This window comes from Vigna angularis, chromosome 5 (assembly GCF_016808095.1).
Source record: "Vigna angularis cultivar LongXiaoDou No.4 chromosome 5, ASM1680809v1, whole genome shotgun sequence".
Lineage (NCBI taxonomy): Eukaryota > Viridiplantae > Streptophyta > Magnoliopsida > Fabales > Fabaceae > Vigna > Vigna angularis.
The window spans coordinates 1,359,597-1,371,808 of record NC_068974.1 but is presented as its reverse complement, the minus strand read 5'-3'; the positions used below and the strand labels follow the sequence as shown (position 1 = coordinate 1,371,808).

The following is a 12,212-nucleotide window of genomic DNA, read 5'->3' as shown; positions in this document are numbered from 1 at the left end:
TCGTTCCCTTTCCCTGTTCACCTTTTTCATTTCATCTTCTTTCATACGTTTCCAAACACATTTTCTTTCTTCATTTGCTCAAATTTCATTGCTTGCACAGAGGTAGCAGCTTCTTCTTCTTTAGCTCGGTTCACCCACAGAAAAAAGTCGGCGTCTTTTGAACTTCTCATGGCACTTCAACCCAAAACAGAACGTGGGTCTTTGTAGAGCTCCATTCCTACTACTTCTCAAAAGCATTACAGCGAAATGAGTATCTCGGAGCTTGTGTCACTTCTGCGTGTGGTGTATCAAGTTGAAGACTTTGATAAAATAGAAGAAGAATTGAAGAATAGAGAAGACAAAGTGAAGGTAGAGATTGGGTCACTTCGAGAAAAGCTTGACTTGGAGAGTAGTTGTTTCGAAAATCAGTTCCATCCCCAAATCACTTAACACACGTCAGCAAAAAAGCAATTACACGTGGACAGAGACGTTAGACACATTAGCACATTTTTAACGGCGTTAGTTTTCGAGGACTAAAATCAAAGTTTCGAAAAGAATGAGGACCAAATTGTACCTTATTTTGAAAGAGGGACTAAAACCAAAAACGACTAATAGTTTACGGACTAAAAACATATTTAACCCATTAATTAAATAATCACATAAGTGTCTAGGCCTTGAGTCTCTTGGAAAGCGATACTTGGTCTTACCAGGATTATTACTTGCTACAATTCGGTTACACTTGCCGAGAGGTAAAATGGTTTTTGGCGCTGTTACCGGGGATAGAAATATTTCCGTTGTCGGGGTTCAAAAATATTGTAAACAATAGTACAATTGCTCAACATCGACAATAGTGGTTAGATCACCAACAAAACTGCACAATGGGGGGATCGCCAATGGTACCACCTCCCCTTCATCATCATCACCATTATCATCAATTTTAATACAAACACTTGGATGATGACATGCTGAAACTTTCTCATCTTCATGTATAGGTTCGTCATTCCCTGGTACTTCATTAAATGCACATGCAGGGTCTTCAGCACCTCCACCATCACCTTCTTCATCACCTCCACCATCACCTTCTTCATCACCTCCACCTACATGTGCTTCATGACCTCCACCACCAACTTCTTCATCAGTACCACATGCAACTTCTTCATTAAAGATTGAAGTTTGACAAATTTCAATTAACTCCCTCGTAAGAACTCCAATCTTGGCATTCAATGTTATGATATCTCAATTGTTTTTCCTCATTCTCTCCTCAGCACCTGCTTCCCAAGTGCCATCATCAGAGCTTTCATCATTTGCTTCCTCAACCCTGGATCGTTCAACCAACGATCCTTTACCTATCCCTCCGTCATCCATGTGGAAAGCAGCACAGATTTTAGGCAATTTACGATCTTGCTTACTTACATACCACTCGAGATTTAACTATACCAAACACAAACAACAAAATTAGTGAATTACGACAATCAATAATTAAAAAATACATATATCAAAGGTTGAAAGACTTACATCTCCGGTCTGGAAGATATGATCAGTTTTTTTTTGTCCTTGAGTTATACAGGAACCATCACAATATGCGCGGGAACTTCTTGTGAGAAGCATGACCATGCAAAAAAAGTCTTTCAACTGCCCAAGCCTACAATATCAAAATAAATAGTGACCCATATTTTACAATGTTATCTATTCCATTGAGTTAAAAAATTATAAATCATGTTACCTACAACACGGTCACATTGCCACTAAGACTCAGTGACTGGACGATAGCTCCCGACATTATTTTCTTCATACATTTATTTAAATTATGTACAATATGTTTATGTACACCAGTAATCATATAACACAAACTGTCTACGTCATCTAACACTGCACAAGGCATGTTAGAAACATAGACAGACTTCCTAGGAAAATAAAATGCAACCAAACACACTAATATATATAACTTACATACTACATCAACCTCAATGTTTTTATCCTGGACAATCGCATTAAACATGTCGATCATCTCCTTCAAAGTGGTGGTTTTTGGATTAAACATTTGACCAACCAATCCAATTATTGATTCATCAAAAGGGATGTCTAAACCACCTTTTTTTAAACATGTGCTCATGAACACATCAAAAACAATAAACGGGACCAATTGTTGACTAACTCTAAAACTAACATAGTGCCTAGCCCAGCGGCACACCATCACCTTCAATAATTTCAAATTTACCTCCAAAGGGCTTAGAATATGCAAACACCACCTAAATGGAGTCATCCTAATGCGCTCTACATGACGCTTTCCTAGTAAGCGATTCATTTCAACAATGATTGATGAATCCATCGAGGTACGAAGGTGCCACTACACAAAATTAACAAATCATTATTATTAACTAAAATTCAGAGGATAACACATCATCTATAAAAAAAATTAAATTTCATCTTACATTTCCTTTTTGGGATGCCATTGGACCTCCAGTTATAAGATAAAAAAACAACAATCCACACTGAGAACATGGTTAGGGTTACCGAAACACGAAAATGCCAATGCTGGAAAACATGTTTAGGGTTCGTGCAGTTCTACTTACCAAAAAACACCAAGACAACGAGAAGACACAATATCAATGCTCGACAGCGACGACCAAGACGGCTTCAATATTGCACAAGATGGAGGTCTAAAATAGCGACAAGGCACAAGACGGAGGTCCAAAACTGCGACAAGGAACAACGTGGCAGTAGGGTTCAAACACGAGAAAGATGACAGAACCAAAGAGATGAGAGAACGAGAGAGATGAAAGAACGCGAGAGATGACAGAGCATAAATGTGAATGAAAGAAGAATAGAGAAAGCGCGAAACAAAATTTCGTAAATTTCCCTTCCAATTTTGCCCTTGCCCCTGATCAATTCTATCTCTGTTTTTTTTTTTAAATTTGGCCAATCCACAACCGCCACCTAACGTTGTCAAATCGTTGACAAATATATATTGTTAAAAAAACGTTTACGATTTTGGAATTTTTATTCTCAATTTTTTATGTAATTTGTTTTTGTCCTTTATGCTAACTACTACAGAAAAGCCCTGCACAAGCAAGAAAAACAAGACAAACATCCCCAAGCCCTCTAGAACAATGCTTATAAGCTTGAGGAGCTTGGAGGAAAACTTATTCCCAAAACATGGAATGTCATGCACCAAAAAGCATATTACGACAATGAAGCACCAAGCTCATTACGACACCAAAGCCCTCCAACTAAGGCATAAAAAAACACTCAGAGCAAGGCATAAAAAAACCAGAATTATCGCTGCACCATAACATACATATATATATATATATATATATATATATATATATATATATATATATATATATATATATATATATATATATATATATATATATTTAAATCATGCAGCAGTTAGCAAACAATAAGCCAACACTTATGCACGTAAGAAAAATATATCACTACTTAAACACCATAACTCAAACGTTGACTTTCTAATTCAATGTATCATATATATTTTTTCAAAAGAAAATGTGGATTAAGGTTCATAATCAAAACGTCATTTTTTTGGGAATTTTTTCCAACATTGAACCAGTCTTCAAACTATATTTTAATGGTCTAATTAACAATATAATATTATAAGCACTGCATAAATTATAAGGAACTTGATAACAATGAAAAAGATTAATTGGAAGGCACTCACTCAAGAATTTTCAGCATGACTAAAAAATATAAGCATGCATAAATTTTTAAAATTTTTTTAAACAATCGTCCAGAAACCACTGCACAAAGAAAAAATATTTCAGAAGTTGTATTCTTAATATTTCATTCGTCACTTTATTTTCAAAAGCATGGGTCAAAGTTCATAAAGCCAGCGTCTGATTTTTTTTTTCACCTTCATGCACCAATTATTATTCTTTTTAACAAAACTTTAATGACTTAAGTAATGGATAATTATAAAGCACCGATGGACTAAAAAGAGGCATAACATCAACACTATACCGCATGAATAAGAATCATGGCATCAACCAAGTGTGCACCGTAAATACAAAGGCCAGGAAAAATTGCACTGATTTTCATAAAGTCAAACTGCACTGCATCACAATTTAAATAAATGCCAAAAGAATTTCAACAAGGACAAACCAAAATATGCGTCCATCAAAGCAATTCATGCACATTAAAAAATACGTGTTAATCATACCATAATTTATAGAGATAAAGACTAAGGTTTAGCTCTCTTTATAGGTTTAATGTCTCCGTAGGTTCTTATTTTGGTAATGAATTTTAAATAGGTCCTCTTTCTTTTCGACGTATCAATTGAGTTTTTGTTTTTGTAAAATTAAATCAATTACAGGCCTGCCGTTAAATTGGACAAACGACCGTTACAGTATTGGTTACGTGGCATGGTCATTGCAGTTACTAAGCAGACGTGGTATTTAAAAACATTTTTGTATTAAATAAAGAAGAAGGAACAGAGGTATAATCACTTTTGGGTAAGGACATACTAGGGAAATTGAAAAACTTTAAGGGCAGCCCCCTTTAATTGAGAAATGCAACTGGGGAAACAAATTGGGGGTTCTTACTAGTAGGGTTCGCGTGAGGGAAAAAATCTCATTCTTTCTTTGATTCAAACTGTCAGTGTTCGTGGGTGAAGATTATGTAGTTGGAAGTGGGAGGATGCGCGTTTTTTCTTCGATTGGAACTGATGGATAATGAAGTGCAGAAGTCCCATTCTTGTTTATCTTCGACATGCAATGGGTGGCGGAATCAAAACTCTGATTTCATTTTTCGTGGTGGTGGAGTATCTACGATTGATGGTGTATCACCCCTTTGCCTGTGTGGAGAGAAAACAGTGGTAAGAACAGCTAAAACTGCTAAGAACAGAGGGAAGCAATTCTGAAGCTGGTCATCCTCCCTCGTCTACCGCTCGTCCAACTACCTCCCTGCTCACTACTGTTCGATCTGGTCGTCCACCCTCCTCTATCGCTCGTCCAACTACCTCCCTGTTCTCGACCGTTCGGTCTGGTCGTCCTCCCTCTACCGTTCGGTCACATAGCTCCCCACCTTCTACCGTTCGGTCCCCCACTTTCCAGCCCCTAACATGTGCTCCCTGCCTTCCAACGTTCGACCTTTACGATCGATACCGTTCGACCTCACTTCCCTCCTACCTTTCTTCTCCTTCTCATTACCTCCCACCTTATACCCTAACATATACAGTATCAGATATAAGACCTGCAAAATTTCTAAACATAACTGTGCCCACCAAACTATTAAAAAACAGTACTTATGCTTTAGTGATACAGCAATGGAAATACAGTTCCTGGTCATTGTAATATATAAGACGTCAAAGAAGGAAATTCTAATATATCCAAAACATTGTAATACATCCAAAACCATACATAGTTGGCATCATTGTCATTCATTAAATTACATAGCAGTAAAACCATAAACATTGTTCCTTAGACTATTACATAATAAGATCCTTAAACTTGGCATCATTGTCATTTATACACACATCTATAGTTGAGCTTCCTAGTCATTCATACACACTTCAGATAACTATGATGATGGCATGATTGGTTCTTGGGTTGCTTTGGGGGACCACCACCGAATATTGTAGTTTCTTATCAATAAAGGACCCACACCTGACCTACCGAGACACGAACCCCTGCATGCACTCTGCCGCTTCCAACTACTTCTTCTTCACCGACGAACCTTGCCGCTTCAGCTCGAACAAAGATCACGATTTTTCTTCCCTCACGCGAACCTTAATAATAAAAACCCCCAATTTGTTTCCCCAATCTCAGTTGCATTCCTCAATTAAAACGTCTTGCCCTTTAATATTTTCTTTTTTCCAAGTATACCCTTACCCAAAACTGATTATACTTCTGTTCCTTCTTCTTTATTTAATACAAAAATGTTTTTAAATGCCACGTCTGCTTAGTAACTGCAATGACCATGCCACGTAACCAATACTGTAACGGCCGTTTGTCCAATTTAACGGTAGGCCTGTAATTGATTTAATTTTACAAAAAACAAGGATTCAATTGATACACCGAAAAGAAAGAGGACCTATTTGAAATTCATGACCAAAATAGGAACCTACGGAGACATTAAACCCTCTTTATATAAACATGTATTATGCACATAATAAAAATCCCCAATCTATAACAATAAATTATAATCATATGTGTTTCATTTCACCTCTACATAACTTATCTTTTTTCTTATTTTAATTAATAACATCTATCCACCGTATTTCTAGATCTTTTCAAGATCTTTCAATCTCTCTACTTTAACATAATGAGCCTGACATCCAAATATAGGGATAACTTGGCATAACAACACTCAAGTACAAAAATTACAAAAAAGAAGAAAGCTCGGGGCTCGACACGCTCGAACGATATAAAAGAAACTCAACAAAGCCGAGCAGACTTTCAATGAAATGACCAATAATGAACTCGACCAAATGGTCAATCCATCTACAAACCACGTAGCTCGACCCAAACCAAACTCCTGGAGTTTATGTTTTTATCGGACCCAATAGACATATTAAGTCTCAACTTACACTTATTTGAATCGTATTTATATATTATAATTAAATCTCAGTAATTTGGCATAATAGTTATTATTTATCTTTTTGTAATTATTTATTAGATTATTATTATTCTGACAGGAACATTGACCCAAAAATATTTCTTAAAGAATACTAACTTCATAATTATTCTCACTCTCATTTATAGATCATTCTTCTCTTATTGATTTGAGTATCCACAAAATCTACTCTTAAAATTCAAATAAATCAAATTATCTTTTAATAAGATAAAATAGATAAATATATAAAAATAAATGAGAGATTGAATATTAATAAGGAATGAGTTTTTCATATAATAAACCTTAATAACACGATTCACTCACGTCTTATCCGAATTGCTTTAACCACTCAAAGATGAATTCTCCATATCACAACATCTGAACTCAAAATTTGAAGGATAATGTTTATGAGTTTAATGTGATATTTTAACATATATTTGCATATTATGGTGTGACTATGCCTTTGTCTAGTACTACACTATGTTAAATATTTGGAATTATTTATTTATGCGTTTGTCATTGAAATTGACGATTATTATTGGTCTAGGTTATCAAAAAATAAAACTCAGCAACTTTAAAATAGAGCAATCATTCAAAAAATTATAATGCATCGCTACCTGCTGCCTCATACTTAATCTACTATTATATAGCTGCATCACACTTTGCAGTTATATTGTATTTTAGTGCAAAGTCAATTTTTTTTTGTCCTATACAATATGGTGTTAGATTATTTGGGTTTATTTATTGATCAGTTAGCCACCGAAATTGACCATTATTTTTAGTTCATTAGAAATCAAGAAAAAACTATTAAATTCAGCAACCTGAACTAAAACAATTATGAGTTGTTCATAAGAGACCAATCAACACTAAACCTAAAGATGTAATGTTTTATAAATATTTATTTATTTTATATCCCACCTAACTTTTTTATTTGTATTCAATACTGTACTTTCAATTTGTATTTTTATTCTTAATAATTTGGACTTATTTTGTTAGAATATATTATTCTGAGTCATTAGAACTATGGAGTACATTGTATTGAGGTGGGTATATGGTTGAAGGAGCTAATGGATGACTAGTTTAAGTGCAATTTATGCAGTAAAAGTTATGTGCAATATCGTAAAATTAACCTATGAATGAAAGTATTACTACCGTCGTAAATGAAAATCAATATGAAAGGAAATTGTTTGAACTTGTTAGACGCGTAAATTCCCGATATAGTAATTTCATAGTAAAGTAGATGCAGTTCAAAGTGTAACTTATAGTCTATTTCGAGATAATGTCTGATAGTTCTAGAAGTGGAATACTAATCTGGTAATCTGATAAGCTTATTTAAGTCTCTTTTATTAGCTGTATTTTTATAATACATCATCTGCAAAAATATATTATCTCATTATCACTTTTGTCTCTTTTACGACTAATGCAAAGACATAGCTTATTGACATTATTTTCATTGCTCAGATAAAGGCACAGTTTCACTCATGGCAGCAGAAATGGTTACCGGTGTTCTTGTTTCTACTTTCCTCGAGAGGACTATCGACACTTTGGCTTCTCGTCTTGTCGACATATTTCATCAAAGAAAGCACAAGAAGCAACTCAGCAACTTGAAGATGAAGCTGCTAGCCATTGATGTTGTGGCTTATGAAGCAGAACAAAAGCAGTTCACAGATCCACGTGTCCGAGATTGGCTTCTCAGGGCCAAAGATGTTGTGATTGATGCAGAAGATCTCTTGGATGAGATAGATTATGAACTCTCCAAAACCCAAGTAGAAGCTGAGTCTCAGAGTGCATCTAAGAAGGTGTGGAATTCCCTCGACTCTTCTTTCTTTGAAATTGAATTTGATTCCATGAGGGAAAAAGTCATTGAGGACCTAGAAAAACTTGCAATCGAAAGCGATCTTCTAGGTTTGAAAAAGGGTGGTGGTGTTGGGGTTGGATCAGGATCCGGTAGTAAATTAACACATACATCTTTGCCAAATGACAGTGTTATCTTTGGCAGAGATGATGACAGAATTTGTCCTTAACTGGCTCACATCGGACACTCACAACAACCTATCTATACTTTCTATTGTGGGCATGGGTGGGATGGGTAAGACCTCTCTTGCCCAACATGTATTCAACGACCCAAGGCTTGAAGAAGCTAACTTTGATACTAAAGTTTGGGTCAGTGTTCCACAGGAATTTGATGTTCTCAAAGTATCAAGAGCAATTCTTGACACAATAACTGGTTCCACTGATCATAGCATACAGCAGGAAGTAATTCAGAAAAGACTGAAAGAAGAACTTATGGGAAAGAAATTTCTTCTCGTTTTGGATGATGTTTGGAACGAAAGACCATCGAGATGGGAAGATGTGCAGAAGCCCCTAGTTTTCGGAGGCCAAGGCAGTAGAATTCTTGTCACTACACGGAGTGAGAAGGTTGCTGTTACCATGCGATCAGAAAAGCGCCTCCTTCAGGTATTAGAAGAAGATTATTGTTGGGACTTGTTCGCAAAGCATGCATTCGAAAATGCTAATCCCCAACCGGACTCAGACTTCATAGAGATTGGTAAGAAGATAGTTGAAAAATGTAATGGACTTCCTTTAGCCTTAAAAACGATGGGAAGTCTATTATACAATAAATCATCCCTTTCGGAATGGAAAAGTATTATGAAAAGTGAGATATGGGATTTTTCAGAAAATGAAAGTGATATACTCCCTGCTTTAAGACTGAGCTATTTCCACCTTCCTTCTCATCTGAAGAAATGCTTTGCTTTTTGTGCCTTATTTCCCAAAGGTTATTGGTTTGACAAGGAATGGTTAATTCAATTGTGGATGGCTGAAAATTTCCTAGAAAACCCTCTACAGAAAAAGAGTCCTAAAGAAGTTGGTGAAGAATATTGCAATGATCTATTATCGTGGTCCTTCTTTCAACAGTCAAGAAACGAAGAGAAAAAGAGTTTTATCATGCATGACCTGCTAAATGATTTAGCAAAATACGTCTGTGAAGACATATGCATCAGGTCAGGAGTTGATGAACCAAAAGGTATACCCAAAACAACCCGTCATTGTTCATTTTCATGCTCTAAATCAGATTTTGATGGGTTTGAGGGTTCGAGTGATACTCAAAAGTTGCATACATTTACTCCAACAGATAGGATTAGGGGTTGGGATTGCAAGATGTCCATAGATGACTTGTTCTCTAGATTTAAGTTAATACGTGTCTTGTCTTTGTATAATTGTCGTAGCCTTACGGAGGTGCCTAAATCTGTAGGAAATCTTAAGCATCTTCGTTCATTAGATCTATCCTTCACTGAAATAGAAAAACTACCCGACTCAATAAGTTTACTCTACAAGTTGCAAATACTGCAGCTGAACTATTGTCGAAAATTAAAGGAGCTTCCCCCATGTTTACATCAACTCCACAATTTGCGTCGTCTTGAATTAGTAGATATTGGAGTGAAAAATGTGGTAGCATATTTGGGAAAGCTGAACAATGTTCAAGTATCGATGAGTTCATTTCATGTTGAGAAAAGTAAGGAAATCAATTTTCCGCAATTAGGAGAACTCGATCTTCTTGGTAGACTAACAATTGATGATCTGCAGAATATTGAGAATCCCTCCTATGCATTGGAAGTAGATTTGAAGAACAAACCACACCTTGTGGAACTACGGTTAGAATGGAATTTCATTGGCAGCTCCTCTGTTGATTCAGAAAAAGCTGAGGATGTAATTGAGAACCTACGTCCTTCAAAATATTTGAAGAGGTTGTCAATAAGTAACTATATTGGTAAACAATTTCCAGATTGGTTACTTCATAATTCATTACCGAATCTGGTGTCCTTAGAGTTGGAGGGATGTGAATCTTGCCAACGTTTACCTCCGCTTGGACTTTTTCTATTTCTCAAGCACTTGAGCATTGCAGGACTTGATGGGATAGTGAGTATTGGTGCTGATTTTCATGGGAACAACTCTTCTTCATTTAAATCCCTTCAAACATTGTATTTCTATGATATGAGGCAATGGGAAAAGTGGGACTGCCAAGCTGTGACAGGTGCTTTTCCATGTCTACAATATTTTTCAATAGAAAAGTGTCCCAAGCTGAAAGGACACCTGCCAAAGTTTGTTGCTTTAAAAACTTTAATAGTGATTCACTGCGAACAACTTGAAGCTTTGATTGTGAGTGCGGTAGAATTACGTCTACAAGACTGCGGAAAGCTGCCGTTGGAGCGGTCTACAATGAAAAATCTCACAATGGATGGGCAGGGCATGGCAGCATCATTGGTGGCAATGGTTGGACATATGCTATTCGACACTTCTCTTGAAAAGTTGTCCATTTGTTCAGAGTCAATAAGTGATGACTGTGTCTCTCTAAGGATCTTTCCACTTGATTTCTTCCCAACACTCAGGACTCTTCAACTCATTGGATTTCCTAATCTACAGATGATTTCACAGAATCATGTTCACAATCATCTCTGGCATCTGAAAATCAAAGAGTGCCCTAAATTTGAATCATTGCCTGCAAACATGCATATGCTGCTTCCATCTCTCATAAGCCTAGAGATAGAAGAGTGTCCAAGACTTGAGTCGTTCTCTGAAGGAGGTTTGCCATTAAATCTAAAAGACATCACACTCAATAATTGCTTTAGACTTGTTGGCTCACTGAAAAGAGCTTTAGGAGACAGTCCTTCGTTGAGAAGTTTAAGGATTGAAAAAGTAAAGGCGAAATGTTTTCCTGATGAAGGTTTGCTTCCACCCTCTCTTACTCAACTAATAATAAGGGATTATCGACATCTAAAAATACTGAACTACAAGGGTCTCTTAGAACTCTCATCTCTTGAAACACTGAAGCTTTTGAAATGTCCCAACCTCCAATGCTTACCAGAAGAGGGTCTTCCCAAATCAATTTCATTTCTTGAAATAATGAACTGTCCTTTGCTGAAACAGCGTTGCCACAAAGAAGGAGGCGAAGACTGGAAAAAGATTTCTCACATTCGAAACCTATTAATACTGTAGTGAGGTTGTTTCTTTTGTTTAATTTTGTTTAATGGTAGGGATACTTTAATATTAGAAACTTAAAACCTATAAATAAATTTTAAGTTTCTAATATTATTTTTGTAAATGAAATACATAATAAATTATTAAAATAAATTTAATTCCTTGAAAAATATTTTTGTTTGTATTTTTTCTTTCACCTTACATTGTGTCTTTAGACTTATTTTTGAAATATTTTCATTTGTCTTTCAATTCTTTGCCTTATTCTTATCATAACATCTACATGTTTTTTTTTATAATGACATATAATAATAGAAGTGATTTAAAATATGTGATTCTTCAATATTCTAGATTTTGTGAAACATGTTTATGGTACAATTTAGATATTACTTTTGTCTTTAAAATTATGTAATTTAGAAGACATTTTTTTTATTTTTAATTACACAGTTCGAAAATACTTTTTATTTCTGAAAATAAGTTCTGAATTGTACCATGCAAAAACAGAACTTTCTTTTATGTGGGTGTGTAAAGAGAATTTTATGGGAGTGTAGGAAAAAAAGGTAAGTTGGATCATACTCACATCCTAGGGTGTTGCTCCCTCCACCACCACACCTTTCTCCCTCCACCTCCCCAATTTTTTTTAATTCTAATTATATCCTTAGATTAAAATTTTTTAATTTTTT

General features: G+C 35.6%; 1 pseudogene; it reads left to right on the top strand.

The window, feature by feature from the left end:
- Window positions 1–7,940: 7,940 nt before the first annotated feature.
- LOC108338805 (putative disease resistance protein At3g14460) lies at window positions 7,941–11,681 on the top strand (annotated as a pseudogene).
- The last annotated feature ends 531 nt before the right edge of the window (window positions 11,682–12,212 follow it).